The sequence below is a fragment of the Aotus nancymaae genome, unplaced genomic scaffold (assembly GCF_030222135.1).
Source record: "Aotus nancymaae isolate 86718 unplaced genomic scaffold, 86718_ANA_hifiasm-v0.15.2.pri h1tg000041l, whole genome shotgun sequence".
Classification (NCBI taxonomy): domain Eukaryota; kingdom Metazoa; phylum Chordata; class Mammalia; order Primates; family Aotidae; genus Aotus; species Aotus nancymaae.
In genome coordinates, this window is record NW_026988455.1 from 25433061 (window position 1) to 25449390 (window position 16330).

General features: G+C 52.5%; 1 long non-coding RNA gene across 1 annotated transcript in view; it reads right to left on the reverse strand.

Moving 5' to 3' along the window:
* LOC135268683 (uncharacterized) overlaps window positions 1–12441 on the reverse strand; it is a 48342-nt gene extending 35901 nt beyond the window's left edge. Inside the window, exon 1 of the long non-coding RNA XR_010337016.1 lies at window positions 12212–12441. This is a non-coding gene — a long non-coding RNA (uncharacterized LOC135268683). The remainder of the gene's footprint in view (window positions 1–12211) is intronic.
* Window positions 12442–16330: the final 3889 nt, after the last annotated feature.

Genomic DNA, 16330 nt, shown 5'->3' on the forward strand with positions numbered 1-16330 from the left:
CAGTCAGTTACATGCTGTGCCTCCACAGGCCAGCCCATCAGTCACCGAGGGGAAGGGGACAGGGCTTCCACCCGGAAGCTGCACGTGTTCCTTCTGCTCATATTTCATTTGCAAAGCAAGTCACATGGCCACACCTAACTTCAAAAGGACTAGGGACATGCCCAGAATGAGGGGGAGAACAGGTGTTTGGGAATAGCTACAAGGACAGCCACAGGGACAGAAGGAGACTTGCAGTCTATACAGCTATTCATCCAATATTCGAGCAGAAATGTGCCATAGAGACTAGCGGACTTCAGCCTGACACAGTTCCAGACCAGCAAGGCTTTCTGCCCCCAAGTGGCCGAAGTGGGCAGTTAGGTGAGCCAAATGAGCTTTAACAGGAAGGAGAACGGCCTGGGGCTGGGACCCTGGGGAGGGACACTAGCTTGTCCACAGCAGGCAGTTAAAGTGACAGGGACCTGGAGCCCCTTCCCAACCCCTGGGGAGCTGGGGCTGCTACAAGCAAGTAACAATCTACGTAGAAAGTAGTGAAATCTACTCACTGTCCTCAAGTCCTGCGGGCCAGTACCAGGGCAGGAGGGGTTGATGTAGTCCTGGGGCCAGGAGAGCAGAGCTGGGTCCCCAGAGGGGCAGGGGCACGGCAGAGATCAGCAGTAAGGACACAAGGATGGGGAGGGCTGCTTGGCAGGTGATGAGCTCTCTGTCATGCAGGGCATGCAAGTAGAGGCAGCAGATGCCCAACATCTAGGGAAGCCATAGAGGGACTTCCTGGGATCCAAGGGCCCTTCCTTTCTCCCAGAGTCTACATTTCTAGCAAGAATGGTGGGGGAGAGCCAGGTCGGAGATGGCGTGTGTGTTTGGAGAAAGCAGGTAGTGAGAAGGGCAGTCAAACTAGGGCCACTGGGGGAAAATAAGGAATGACCTTAGCCATCTCACCAGTCCCCCACTTCTCCCCAGCTTGGGGGCCACCCCTCCAACTCAGTGACTGTGAATCCCACCTCTGTCTGTGGCCAGAGCCAGGCCCTCAGAGCTTCCGTCCTGGGCAATGCCCCTGAGAGATGCTGAGGCGTGTTGCAGGGACGAGCAGAAGACGGCTGCTCACTCCATCTTCCAACACCGTGGAAAGTGGCCTCAGAATGTCCCAGTCTTGTCCTGAGTGCCTTGAGCACATCACCGGCTCTCCATAAAGTCAGGCCATGGTGCTACCCAAGGGCTGTGAGGCGTGGCCAGCAGCAAGCCACCTGCCAGACCTCAGTGGAGCTCGGTGAGTTCATTATTTCTCTCTCCAGCCCTCAGTCCTGAACACAGGGGTACAACCCTGAATGCCAAGAGGAGGAATTGGCCAGTTATCCATGGTCAGATCTGGAGGTTGCAGAGAGAAAACTTTGTTTGGTTTGTACAGGGTTCCCTGGAGGAATCAGAAAGAAAACAGCCATTCTGAATCCAGCCCCCTGAGTGGCCTGGCTGGCCACAGTATCACCACTTTGTCGCCCCAGGGGAAGGCCTGCACTTGACTGGGCTGGTGTTCCATCTGTGACCAGGAGAGAGACCCAAAAGCGCTACAGCCATAGGGGAGGGAGCGGGCTTTTGTGGAACTGAGGAAACTCCAGAGAGTCTATTGTACAGTGTGTCTGGGTCACCTCCAGCTGTAGATCCCAAAGCACTTGGTTTCATGACCTCACTCTCAGCTCCGAATCCCACAGTTCAGGGCTGCAGCCACAGTGGAAGAGCTCTGCCTCCACCCAGATGTTCCTGCTAAAGCCCCCGGCATCACCCTCAGGGCACCCTGAGCTGCGGCACCTCCACAGTGGAGACCCATCCATCACAGAGCCATCAACGGCCCAGCACCACCCGGAAGGGGCCAACGCTGATGTCAACTAGGGCCACTCTGAAAGCCGCCAGGGCGCGGCCCCAAGGGCAAGATGGATGGGTGTCACCGGCCACTTTAAGGCTGTGTTTATGGGACACCCAAACAGCTGGTCAATCCCCCGGGACCATCAGTCACCAGCTACCAGGGGTCCCTGACAGGCTTGGAGATTGTGTTGCAGCCTCAACTCCGGCAGCACTTAGAGTCTTAGCCTATCAGGCTGAGGGTCCTGTCCCAGCCACTGGCGCTTGACAGATGAGGCACCTGAGCCCCAGCAAGGAGGGCACGTGGCTGCCAGGATCACCCAGGCTGTGAGCGGAAGATGGGCTTGAACCCGGTCCCCCCAGCCAGGGCTCCCTAGGGCCTCCAGTCTCCTGTGCACACACCCAGGCCTTGGCTTGTCTCTGACGGTTTCGGTAACAGAAGGCTTGTCCCCCTGGATGTAAGCGCTCTCTCTAGAGACATACCTGATTTTTGGTTTAGTCACGTTCTCATGTTCTACTCAGGGGAGCCAAGAGAGAAGCTGCACTCTTACTTCCTTGAGGAAGTGACCTTCTTTCCTTCCCTCTTTCCCTCCCTTCTTTCCTTCCTTCTTTCTCTTCCTTTCTTCCTCTTTCCCTTCTTCCTTCCTCTTTTCCTCCCTTCCTTCCTCCCTCCTTTCCCTCTTTCCCTCCCTCTCTCCCTTCCTTTTTTCCTTCCTTCCCTCTTTCCCTCCCCCTTCCTTCCTGCTTTCCCTCCCTTCCTTCCCTCTTTCCCTCCCTTCCTTCCTTCCATTTTCCCTCCCTTCCTTCCTCCTTCCTTCCTTCTCTCTTTTCCTTCCTTCCCTCCTTCCTTCCTTCTTTCCTTCTCTCTTTTCCTTCCTTCCTTCCCTGTTTCTCTCCCTCCTTCTCTCCCTCCCTCCTTTCCTCCCTCCCTCCTTCCCTCCCTCCCTCCTTCCCTCCCTCCCTTCTTCCCTCCTTTTCTTCCTTCTTTCCTTCCTTCCTTCCTTTTCTCCCTCCCACTCTTCCTCCTTCACCTTCCCTCCTTCCTTTTGATAGATGAGGTGTTGTTGTAGTAAACAGAGAGCATAGAAAATCTGGCCCAAAGTCACTACCCACACCTCAAACAGCCCAAAGAAGTCAGGATATTGGGGTTTCTGAAGAAGAAAGAATTTGGTGAGTAACAAGGTCACCCCACTTCAGAGCAAAGCTTGTTTTTTCCTGGGGAGGAGGGCAGGAAAGTTGAGGGAAGAACACAGGTTTGCCTCACTCTGTCCCTTTGATTTGACCTCCTCCTCACAGTCTCCACGTCCCCATCTGTGAAGTGGGTCACTAACATGTATAGGGCTGGCTGAGCGGGGAACGAGGTGACGGTGTGCCACTGATTTCCTCTGATGAGATGCCTTCCAAAACATGAGCCAGACCCCACAACTGTTTCTCATAAAGTGCCATTTTAAGGTAGCCAGCCTTAAAAAAAAGTTGTTACCAGGAACAATATACAAACCCACCGCATGCAGAAATGATCTCAAAGTGGACCAAAGACCTAAATGTGGGAGATAAAACTACAAAGCTCTTAGAAGAAAGCTAGAAGTAAACCTTGGCTGCCGTGGATTCTTAGACATGACACCAGAAGCGTAAGCAACAAAAGAAAAAATAGATACATTGGACTTCGGCAAAATTAAAAACTTTTGTGCTTCAAACGACACCATCAGGAAAGCAAAAAGAGAACTCACAGAGTGGGAAAAAATATTTGCAAATTATTTATCTGATAAAGGTTTTTTTGTCCAGAGTATAAGAACTCTTACGACTCAACAATAATGACAAATAACCCAATTTTTTCAGTGGGCAAAGGATCTGAATAAATATTTATCCAAATATTGGCAATACAAATACCAACAAGCATATGAAAAGATGCTCAATACCACTGTGCAAATGAAGTCCACGCTGAGATACCGCTTCATACCCGCTAGGGTGGCTGCCATCCAGAGGACAGATGATAACAAGCATTGGTGAGGATGCAGATAAGGTGAAACCTTCGTCTATTGCTAATGGGGAACACAAAATGGTGCAGCTGCTATGGAAAACAGTTTAGCAATTCCTCAAAATGTTAAAAAGAATTACCATATGACCGCAATCCACTTCTAGGTGTCTGCCCAAGAGAATTGAAAACATCCACACAAAAATGTGTACATATGTTTATGGCAGCATTATTCACAACAGCCAACAGGTGAGAACAGCCGAAGCGGCAGATGAATGGATAAAGAAAATGTGGCATATGTGTACAATGGAATATTATTTGCCCATGAAAAGGAATGAAGTGCTGATTTATGCTGCGATGTCAACAGACCTTAAAAACATCGTGCTAAGTAAAGGAGGCCAGGCACGAAAGGACACATAGCATATGATTCATTTACATAAAATGTCCAGAATAGGCAAATCCATAGGGGCAGAAAAGAGACTGTGGGTTGCCAGGGACTTTGGAGGCACAGGGTGTGAATTAGGAGAGACTGCTAATGGGCATGGGGTTTCCTTTTAGGGGGATAAAATGCTCTGGAATTAGTGATGATGACTCCCCCATTCCTAATACTAAAGCCATTGAATTTTAAATTCACTTTAAAATTCACTTTAAAAGAGTGAATTTTATGTTATGGGAATTATATCTCAATAAAGCTGTCATGTCTATTAAAAAGTACTCATCTGAGCTGGCGGTACACAGTGCCTCAAAGCCATTTTTGAGAATTCCTTTCTTTCTCATTCTGGCCCCAATTTGCTGTCAGGTGGGTGAGGGCTGCAGGGTTTTATAGGGGAGGAGGGATTCCTCCACCACTCGGTTCCAAACCTCCTTTAAACCCCTGCAATCATTGGGAATAATTAATGACTACTTGGAATTTTTTAACAGAGAGATCAGCCCACATGCGGTTAACAAATAAAGGGAAAAATTGTCCTTCAGAATCTACAATGATAAGTGAGTTTAGCATGCTTCAGTATTTGCAAGGAGACATTAAAAACATTGGAAGCAGCCCTCCCAAATGCTCATACCCTTGGCAAAGTAACCCCCTCTTGAGAATATTTTTCTTAACGTAATTACTTAAGAAGCAAAAAGCTGTATGCATGTGGGTGACCTGTCTTACGGCTAGAGGAACAACGGGCCCTTCCTGTGTTACATATCAGAGCACCAAGGTGTAGAGAGGTCATGGCCAGCTTGGGAGCATGCAGTGGGTGAGTGGCATGGCTGGGGACGGCCAAGGTGTCAAACCCTTTCTGAGCTATGTCCACCTCTTTATGTCAAACAAGCCTCACAGAAATTAGAGGAAGCCCAAATCCCACGGGGTGTGCCAATGTCAAATGTGGCCCACAGATTAGGCAGAGAGCATGCAAACTCTGAAAAGGCAGGATGGGAAAGCTTCACGCAGAGGAAAATGCCCACGGAAGACTTGAGCGGGACAGATGCTGTGAGTGTGTTGGCCTCGTATGGCATACCTGAGGCCAGCAGTGGCTGGAGAATGGAGCTCAGCCCACAGAGGGAGTCACAGAAAGCCCTCGTGTGTTTAGAATAGAGGGCATTTAAGGCAGAGAACTAGCTGCACATCCTGAAGGGAGGTGGGCTGCACTTAGTGCCAGCAGAAAGCTGCTGCCACCAAAGCTGGAGGACAGAGAGCAGTGGCATCACTGGTCAAATCAGCCGGGGCACCTGCAGCCTGCTTGGCCATGCACAATGCTGGGTACAGATGAGAGGGAGGGACGGCCTCGGCTTCTCTCCTCCACCTCCATCTCCCACAGGAAAGGGTGTGAGGAAGGGCTCGAAGGGCAATGGGCCAGTGCAAAGGGGAAGTGGCTGGGCCGAAAGGAGAGGAGGGACAGGAGCATGCCACTTCTGCTGGGCCCCTGTGCAAATCAGGGCCCCAAACTGGGTTTGGATGCAGGTTGATGGAACTAGGGACCACGGTCTATGTCTCATGTCACAAGCCCCTGCAGGCTCTGCCACGCCCTCCACTATGATTCACCCCTTTCACCTTCCATGGATTTCTTTCTTTTCCTCAAATGAATTTACTTCAAAGGAGCTTTTTTACCAATGCCATAAAACCCAACAGAACCTGCCATACGCTGAAGCATAGCTAGGAAGGTGAAGACAATAGGAAGCAGAGGATGAGATGAAATCCTAGGCTGGCAGGGCTCGGAGCCTGAGAGACCAGGTGCTGCAGGCTTGCTCCCAGGGTTGGCAGGGGGTGCCACCTCCTCCCCAGGGCCCACACTGTCAGGATGCCCTGTGTCTGTGCAATCTGAACTGATAGGCAATGCCATGGGCATGAGTTCTCTACTCTAGGAAGCACGGAGGCCAGGGAAACCAGAGAGAGAAGGAAGGGAACCCACTCAGGGCCGCACGCCAGGTGCTGCCAGTGCTAGGACCCAACTGGGCCCTCAGTGTCCTCTCAGGACAGCCAAGAGGCAGAAGCATTTCTTTTGTGGGTGTGGCTGCTTGGTCTGCCCCTCTGCTTCCCTTCCTGAGAACATCCAAGTCCTGCTGGAGAAGGAAGAATCCCACAGTGCTGGCGAGCAGAGCTCTTCCTGCCTCCATGCAGGGCATTTTATTCTGAGCTATCCTTTGTGTGACTCTGCAGGTGGGGGTGGGGGCTTGAAGCAGGAGATTGTAGCCTAGTGTCACCAGGAGTCAAAAGCCTTTCCTGAAAGCATCCTGCAGCTGTCAGAGGGCCGGCCTCGGCAGGCGGCTGGTCCATTAGTGGAGGCAGGTGATTTGTATTGCTGGCTGCTGCTTGTGTAAACAGAGGGCTTAGGGAGCTGGAGGGGGGCGGGGAAGGTGGGGGTTGCACCCTGTGCACCTGAGCCAGGAGGCTTGGCCAGGCAGCTGCCCCAGTCACTGGGTGTGCATCCCTCGACACATACCAGGTCCCGTCTGTGTTCTGCCCACATCAGCACTTGGGCACAGTGATGAGGCCAGGTGCCACAACAGGGTGTGGTTGCATATAAGGAGAGCCAGGTAGAAGTATACGACCAGTTCCACCTCACCTATGCTCCTGTCAGCACCTGGGATGGAGACTCCGAGCCTGTGGGGATGCCCTGCAGGGCCCTGATGCCCCAAATCCTCTCCCACCTCCTGGCCTGGATGCCCTGCAGAGGTCTCTGCATGGAATTGGTGTCCACTTCATTTCAGCTCAGCTGGGCTTCACATGGCAGCTTCTCTGCCCTCCCCCCATTCAAGGGGGGCTCGGATGCCTCCTCCAGAGTCTCTCATCAACCTGCACCCCCACTCCCAGCACTTACAGTGCGGCTTCATGATGGTCTGTTTACAAGTCTGTCTTCCGCACTAGACTGAGCGGTTCTTGAGGGATTTTAATGACCTCCACCTCCCCCGTCAGCACTAATCAGTGTTTCTTGAATGAATGGATAAAGGAATGAATGAATTCTTGAACATATACCATTTGCCAGGCCCTGTGTGGAGGCTGCAAACAAGACAGGGAAGTGTATGTTGGATGGTCAGGTGGTGGTCGATGAGGTACAAGATTCTGGGAGATGTGTTGAGATGGGGTGGGGGCCTCCGGAGCAAGGACCTGACAGCAAAGACCTGAGGAGGTGAGGAAAAGAGCTAAGTGAATGGACATCTGGGGAAGAGTGCTCCAAGGAATAGCACGTGCAAAGGCCCCGGGGCAAGACCAGCCTGGGGGATTCAAGGAACAGTGTGAAGGCTAGCTAACATGACCCGAGCCCAGTGAGGGAGGGAAGAAAGCAAGGTTCAACTCCCGCCCTGGAGAAGCTCCTGGCTCAGTGGGCTGACCCCGTTCCATCCATTCCATCTCATAGGAAATGTGGTTTTAGTTGGTTTCCCCTGTAGTTTGCTAGCCCTGGATAGGAGCCATAAGAATGATACCGAACTTAATTAATCCTACTCCATCAGATCTGTGACTGCTTTCCTCAGAGCTATAAAGTGTTTGGTTTATTCTCCAACCACAATTACATGTGTCAGAAACAATGTCTGGAGATCTGCCGGGGCCACCTCTCCCCAGGACCTGCCCTCCCTGGGCTCCTGGGCTCCTCTCTGGGGTCCTGGGTTCCTCCCTGGCTCCTGGGCTCCTCTCTGGGGTCCTGGGCTCCTCCCTGGGCTCCTGGGCTCCTCTCTGGGGTCCTGGGCTCCTCCCTGGGCTCCTGGGTTCCTCCCTGGGCTCCTGCATTCCTCCCTGGGCTCCTGGGCTCCTCCCTGGGCTCCTGAGCTCCTCTCTGGGCTCCTGGGCTCCTCCCTGGGCTCCTGGGCTCCTCCCTGCACTCCTCCCTGGGCTCCTGCATTCCTCCCTGGGTTCCTGGGCTCCTCCCTGGGCTCCTGGGTTCCTCCCTGGGCTCCTGGGCTCCTCTCTGGGCTCCTGAGCTCCTCCCTGGGCTCCTGCGCTCCTCCCTGGGCTCCTGCGCTCCGGGCCATCAGAACTCAAGGGCGCTCTTCTCTAACTTAGGCCCCAACGGGCCATGCCCCTGAGAAGAGCCAGTGGGAGGCTCCTACCACCTTCAGCAATGTTTCCCCAGGGGAGTGGTTCCCAGAATGAGGTCCATGAGATGCTCTTGGAGAAAAAAGAGTCAGATACCTTTAGGAAATGCCTTGAGGTGAGCATCACAGGTTCTGATGGGTCCTGCCCAAATGCCTGTCCAGCCCAGTCCCACAGCCAGCCCCACGTCCTCTCCCCACTCTCACTGCAAGGTCAAGAGAGCCGCTTTAATTTCCAGTCAAGGAGAGTGGGAGAGGGGCAGGCAGTTCTGGCCAGTGAGACAATTAGGAAAAACTCCCTGTGAAGGAGGTGTCTGAAAGAGATGTATCCTCCCTAAGGAGATGAAAGAGGCTGCTCCAGGTGCCACCTCCAGCCTCTGATATACACACGACATGTCCTTACCTTCGGCTGCGGTCCTGTGTACATGTGATGTTGGGAGCTGTAGCAGCCACCTCATGCCCATGAGTGAAAGGCCAGGAGTTCTTCAGAATTCCTGACCCGGCACCCTCACGGGGAGAACAGCTGCATCCCCCAGTGCTGTGTGAGTCCTGGCTCTGGCTCATGTCACAGGATTCTGACCCACATCATCTCCCCAGGAAGTCCTCCTGGCCCATGACTTGTGTGACTTTCTTCAAATCCCTGTTTAAGACGATTCTGTTTTCTGTCTAGATGTCTCCTTTCGGCTTTCCTCCTTGGAACATCTGCTCAGGGACTCAGAGCTTGTTTTGCTCACATGTACCTCTGCCACGTGGAGCAGGACCTGGCACAGAGCAGGTGCCGCAATGTTTGTTTAGTAAATAAGTGCTCTGTCGGCAGGAGTGTGCCCTGGGCGGGATCATCACTAGGTGGCTCTCCCACTTACTCTGTTCCTACTGGAGGGGGGAAGGGGATCTACGAGCTGAGCACAGTGACTCCCTGGAGGCTGCAGCCCGCAAGTGGTGGGAGGGAAAGGGGAGAAGTTTGTGGACCCCTCAGCCTGCCCACCTGCCCAGTCAGAACCAGCACCCGCCTCCTGCTCCATTTTCTGACATCCTGTTACCACACAATGTCTCACCTGCGATTGAGGAAGACAAAGGAAATGAATACTAAACTTTTTTAAAGGTGCTTTTCAATAGACAAGTGTGTAGAAGGCGGGGAGACACTAGATGTTGTCGGGCGGCCTTAGAGGCCTGCGGGGCGACGCAAGGAATTAAAGGAAGTCAGAGGTGCAACCACGTCCAGCCAACACCTTCTCCAGGCATGTGCAACCTGGGAACCGCGGCGGGACGACAATAACGGCGCCTCTGTGCAGGCGTTGCACAGTGCCAGGCACCGCTGCCGTTTCCCAGAAGACCGGGCAGCGCTTTAGGAAGTAGGGAGTGACTGTCCCACGTCTCCCATAGGCACTGCCTTCTTGGAAAAGTCAGAGTACATGGGAACCACGGAAAAACCATTTTATGTTTTTGTTTAAAACAGTGTATCAACAGGGGTGCAGGCACCGATACTGACTCTTCCCACGTGTACTCTCCCCAACTGGGTGTATGTGGGACCCTGTCTAGGGGAGGACGTTGGGCTGACCCCGGCACTGGGAGCCCTGCACCTTCAATGCCGCAGCCCCTCTCCCCGCACTGCAACCCTCTCAAACGGCCCCCGCTGGTCTCCAGCCTGCGCCTGCTCTGGACCCCCAGACCTGACTACCCTCGGCCCTTTCTTGCAGCAGCCTCGCCCGCACTAGAGGGCTGGATCCTAGTCCCCCGACCCCCAGGAGACAGGCCGGGCCTGCGGGGGCCCAAGGCCGGGAGCCCCTGGTGTCAGGCTACGCGAATCCCCCTGCCGGAGCCGGGCCCTGGCCGAGCAGGCCTCTGACGCCCCCCGAAGCCGGGCCTCCCCGAGGCGCACCCCACCCGCGCCCTCCCGGCACAGCAAGCGGCTCGGCGGGCGGTGATGGATGGGCGGAGGAGGCTCCTGTCCCGCTGGCCTCGCAGACATTCCTCCCCGCTGATAGGGCTGGCGGAGGGGCGCCCCTGAGAGGCAGGAGATGAGGGGCCTCTGTATATAATAAAGGTGAACGAGTGTCATCCAGACGTTTTTATGCTCTGTCTGCGGCCCCAGCTGCCGTGAGACCGGAAGGAAGGGCCCAGGGCTCTTAGCGAGTGGCTGGAAGCGGCTGCTTTGAGGAAGCCGGAGAAGGGAATGGGGGCACAGCTTGGGACCCCTTCTGCAACCCTAGTCAGCTCCAAGCCCTTTCTCTGCAGGAATTCTGGAGACACCTGCAGGTGCCGTTGGCGACTTGCTGGGGCGCCCCGAGCTGGTGTCTGTGGACACTTAGCCAGGGGGACCGGGTCAGTGGAGGGTCCAGCTCAGCTCCACAGATGCGAACCTCAGGCCGCCCCTAGCAGGACTGGGGGCCAATTGCCTGAGCCAGGTTTGAGGATCACCCAGTTTGTCACAGCGTCAGACTGTCCCCAGCGCGCCCAGCCGAGCATCGTCCCATAACACAGATGCTCAGAGGCCTGGCCTGACCTGCCTGTGACTCGGCCCATTCTGGTCTGGTGTGGGGGTCTGTGAGACCCCTTACCTTAGGGCTGGCACTTAGTAGGTGCTCACTAACATTTTAGTTCCCTCCCTTCATTGCCCCCTCCCTCCCTATCTCCCAGGTCTGGTGGATGGGGAATGAGTCTCCACTCACACTTGAGAACCTGAGGCTCAGGCCACCTGAGGCCACAAGTAGGGAGAGGACCTCAGACCTGGGGCTGAGGATGCTCACCAGCAAAGGCCCCAGCCATCAAAGTGTCCAGGGCGGGGGACTCATTCATCTTCACAGGCCTGGTGCCCTTTCTGCAGCCAGAACCCAAGTCTGTTCAGCCCACCCAGCACCTTGGTGTCTTGGGGTCCTCCCAGTCCATCAGCCTGTTACCCTACAGCTCTGGGGCAGCCCCCAAATGTAAGGGTGAGAGAATGTGCAGCAAACCCCAGGGACAGGGGGTGAATGGACCCATGGAGGGGAGGGACCTCGAGCCTGGAGCTGCTGGAGGCAAGGGTCCTACAGAAAGATCCCAAGGCCCCATGCGAGGCTGCGGGACCCAACATGCCCTCAAGACAACACCCGCATTATTATTCCCATTTTATAGAGGAGTAAACTGAGGGACAAGAATAGAACAGCTCTGCTCAAGATGGCAAAGTACAGGGTTTTGAAGTCAAACCTGCGTGCATCTGCCTCTAAATTCTTTGTACCACCCCCTACAAAATGATCCCTCAGCCCACAGTAAGTGCCTGCTAAACGAGTGAAAAAAGAAGCTCCTCTTGGAAAAGGAAATTGGAAATGGTCTAGCATTTGACCAATAGCACAGAGCTGACCCAGTACCAGCCAAGGACCTACACAGACCTCAGAGTTTTCCAGAAAGTGTTCAATACCCCTGGGTCCTTCCTTCCAGGGTACTGGTTATGGGCCACTCAGGAGTGGAAGAAACAGCATATTATTCAGCTTTTTAGTATCAACCTAATCCTAATGGTGAGCCCTTCTCACTGGGCCAGAATCAGTATTGGGTTCCCCATCTGCAGGGGTCCCCAGAAATGGGTCCTGATCCCCTAGGGACCCCTAAGAAGCTGGTGGTTTCAGCTCCTTGCCATCCCAAAGCAACCCAACTGTGTAAGTGGGAGCAGCTGGAGCTCCTGGCTCCTGCAGGGCTGCGGGTGGGGAGTTTCTTGCCTTCTCCTCTCCTTGTCCCCAACAGCCTGAGCTTGCAGAAGACCTGAGGGATGCAGCTGAGAGGCGGAGAGTGAGCCTTTCCTAAGGATACTGTAGCTGGAACCTGCTGCCCCCGCAGCAACCCCCTCCTGATTTCCCAGACCATGGCCAGTGGCTCCCTCTGTCCTTAAACAGTGGAGCGGGTTCACACCAGGCAGGTCATAAAGCCATCACCATGGTCCTTTCTTACAAAGTCCTTGCTGCTGAGAGCTCTGCTCTTTGGTGATAACAAATCGCAGTAGATTTGTGTTAGGCTATTTGGGTCTGTGCTTGATGACACAGAGTGAGAAGCCCTGGGGAGGTTTCTCCCTAACTTGAAAAGTGATAGATCCATGAAATCCCATGACTGGGAGCTCCTGGGCGCTCTGGCCCTAAGAGCCTTCAGAGGGGAGGGTCAACAGACTGGGACTATGTTCAAGCCGTGTGTCCTCACAGTGAGGTCCTGGCCAAGTGGCTTTGGCGACAGCAGAGCCCCACGCTGTTCAATAAGATTTCCTGTACATCAAAGCAGGTGTCTTTGACGGTCAAGAGCCATCCAAGCCACAGCTGAAGAGACACTGTCCTGTTTATTTTAAATGTTGGATTGATAATGCAATAGCTGGTTCAAAATTTGAAAAATACCAAATGGCAAACAGTGAACAATCTCCCTCCCATCCCCTGGTCCAGCCACCTTCTGCGGCCATGGGGCAGTCACTGTCCCATTGGGCTTTGGTTTGTGAGTCTCTGAGGTGAGGTGGGTCCTTCCCTCACACGTAGTCGAGGGGAGCCCATGGACACGGTGCTGAAGCCCCCAGCCCTGGAGCCTCCAGCACAGGCCAGCAGGGCCTCTGCCAGCTTTGGGGATGGGATACTCGGCTCCAAGCAGCCATCGCCGTTCACCCGCCCGCGGCCACGGGTCAGGTTTCCATCCGCCGTCATTAGGCAGATGTCAAACTGGAAGGGGCAGCAGTAATTTGGACAATTACGGCTGCTATTATTGCTTCCTCTTCTTAAACGGGGGCCAAATTACTCACTTAAACACAACCACCAGTTGCTCCCCACAGGCGGAGGGGACAATGGATGGGGAGGGGACAAATGAGAGGAGAAGGGACAGCTGGCAGGGAAGGGTTCAGAAACTCCAGCAGCCCATCTGTTGGTGACTGTCCTGTTTGAGCGCCTACCGTGTGACATCAGCATGTCTCTCCACCCTGCCTGGGATGTGGTGGTACAATTGGCAGGGGAGGTGAAGACTGGTGCCCTGGGGGAGGAGGTGGCCACACTTGCCCTGCTGGTCACTGCAGGACCAGGCTGGAAGCAGGGGATGTTAGGGCTCCAGGTCTAGAGTGGTGTTGCCCCCTCTGAAACCTCTACATGATGTGAACTGAGCATTTGCCCAGGGCAGGCTTAGAAGAGGCCCAGAAGCCTCAGCCTGGCCCAGGATGCCCACTGCCCAGGGGGAGATAAACCTGCAGCCAAGGCTGTTTATTCAGGGGCCAGGCAGGCCAAGGTGGCTCTTCTGTGGATGTAAGCAGGCACACCTCGACGCCCAGCTCCCTGGCTGAGTGACAAACTGGGGCAAGGGCCCTAATGGGCACCATTCAGGGAGGGAAGGTGAGTCCAGGCCTATGCCACTTCTCAGAGCTAATCACAGCCACACCTGAAAGTATAGATGAAAGTCGCTCTAATGACAGGAAGCACTTACGTAGCACCTGCTATGTGTCCAGCACTCTGTTTACACATAGTAGCTAATTGAACCTTCAGAACAACGCTTTGAGGTATGCACCCTCATTTTACAGAGGAGACTGAGGCACAGAGAGCCTAATTAACTTACCAGGGGTCACATAGAGCCTCAGCAGAGAGTTCACCCACTTCCCATAGCCATAGGACTGAGCACCTTCCCTTGCTGAGTTGCAGGCTGCTGTGAAGTGGAAGGAAACCTAGCAAGGTCTTTTCTTTTTTAAAATTTTTGATATTTTTTCTTTATATCTTCTAAAAAAACCCAATGGGATATATGTGCAGAATGTGCAGGTTTGTTATCCAAGTATACATGTGATATGGTGGTTTGCTGTACCTACGAACCTATCATCTAAGTTTGCTCCCCCCACCCCCCTCCCCCCAACAGGCCCTGGTGTGTGATGTTCCCCTCTCTGTGTCCAGGTGTTCTCAATGTTCAACTCCCACTTATGAGTGAGAACACTTGGTGTTTGGTTTTCTGTCCCTGTGTTAATCTGCTAAGGATAATGGCTTCCAGCTTCATCCATGTCCCTGAAAAGGACATTATCTCATTCCTTTTTATGGCTGCATAGTATTCCATGGTCTATATGTACCACATTTTCTTTATCCAGTCTATTACTGATGGGCACTTGGGTTGGTTCCATGTCTTTGGTATTGTATATAGTGGTGCAGTAAACATACACATGCATGTGTCTTTATAGTAGAATGGTTTATATTCCTTTGGGTATATACCCAGTCATGGGATTGCTGGGTCAAATGGCATTTCTGGTTCTAGGTCCTTGAGGAATTGTCACACTGTCTTCCACAATGGTTGAACTAATTTATATTCCCACCAACAACGTAAAAGCATTCCTATTTCTCTGCATCCTCACCGGCATCTGTTGTTTTCTGACTTTATAATGATTGTCATTCTAACAGGCGTGAGATGATATCTCATTGTGGTTTTGATTGGCATTTTTCTGATGATCAGTGATGTTGAGATGTTTTTCATGTTTGTTGGCTGCATAAATGTCTTCTTTTGAGAAGTGTCTGTTCATATCCTTTGTCCACTTTTTGATGGGGTTGGTTTTTTTTCTTGTAAATATGTTTAAGTTCTTGTAAATTTTGAATATTACACCTTTGTCAGATGGGTAGATTGCAAAACTTTTCTCTCATTCTGTAGGTTGCCTGTTCACTTTGATGATAAGCTCTTTAGTTTAGTTCAATCCCATGTGTCAATTTTGACTTTTGTTGCAATTATTTGTGGCGTTTTTGTCATGAAGTCTTTCCACATGCCTATGTCCTGAATGGTATTGCCTAGGTTTTCTTCTAGAGTTTTTATGGTTTTGGGTTGAACATTTAAATCTTTAATCCATCTTGAGTTAATTTTTGTATGAGGTGTAAGGAAGGAATCTGGTTTCAGTATTCTGCAAATGGCTAGCCAGTTTTCCCAGCACCATTTACTAAACAGGAGATTTCTTTCTCCATTGCTTGTTTTTGTCAGGTTTGTCGAAGATCAGATGGTTGTAGATGTGTGGTGTTATTTCTGAGGTCTCTGTTCTGCTCCGTTGGTCTATATGTCTGTTTTGGTACCAGTACCATACTCTTTTGGTTACTGTAGCCTTGTAGTATACTTTGAAGTCAGGTAGCGTGATGCCTCCAGCTTTGTTCTTTTTGCTTAGGATTGTCTTGGCTATACTGGGTCTTCTTTGATTCCATATGAAACTTAAAATAGATTTTTCTAATTCTGTGAAGAATGTCAATGGTAGTTTGATGGGCAGTATGATCATTTTCACAGTATTGATTATTTCTATCCATGAGGATGGAATGTTTTTCTATTTGTGCCCTATCTTATTTCCTTGAGCAGTGGTTTGCAGTTTTCCTTGAAGAAGTCCTTCATATCCCTCGTTAGCTGTATTCCTAGGTATTTTATTCTCTTTGTAGCAATTATGAATGGGAGTTCATTCATGATTTGACTCTCTGCTTGCCTATTGTTGGTGTAAAGGAATGCTCGTAATTTTTGCACATTGATTTTGTATCCTGAGACTTAAGCAAGGTATTTTCAACATCATCACTGGAGTACAGCTGGGACCTGCAGGCTCAGGGATGGTGGTGCTGCCCAGGGTCACACGGTGCACGATGTGATGGGCAGAGGCTGCTGGCCCTGCCAGCCCCAGGCATGGGAAGGGGTGAACCAGTGGTTTGGTGAGGGGCTCAAAGGAGCTGAGGAGCTGGATGGTAGTGACAGGTAAGGGAGGGGCCAAGGGTGGGGACAGTCAAATTTCAGGCCAGGGAAGGGCCTAGGTGAGCAGGTAGAGGGTGGGGACTGCCTGGATTGCATTAGGGCCATCCCTGGGACCCAGGACTCTAGAAGGGTGGAAATAAGGTGACCTTCAGTTCCAGTAAGTCACCAATTATGAATCGTACAATGATCTCAGACTCCCCAGCAAGCAGGGTCACACCACGAACCCAGAGCTGGTCCCATCACAGTGAAACAGTGCAGGACCTCTTCCCTGGAGGATGTGTGAGCTCCAAGAAAGGCTGGAGAGAAACCTGAGAGGCTCCAGGTCAGTGACTG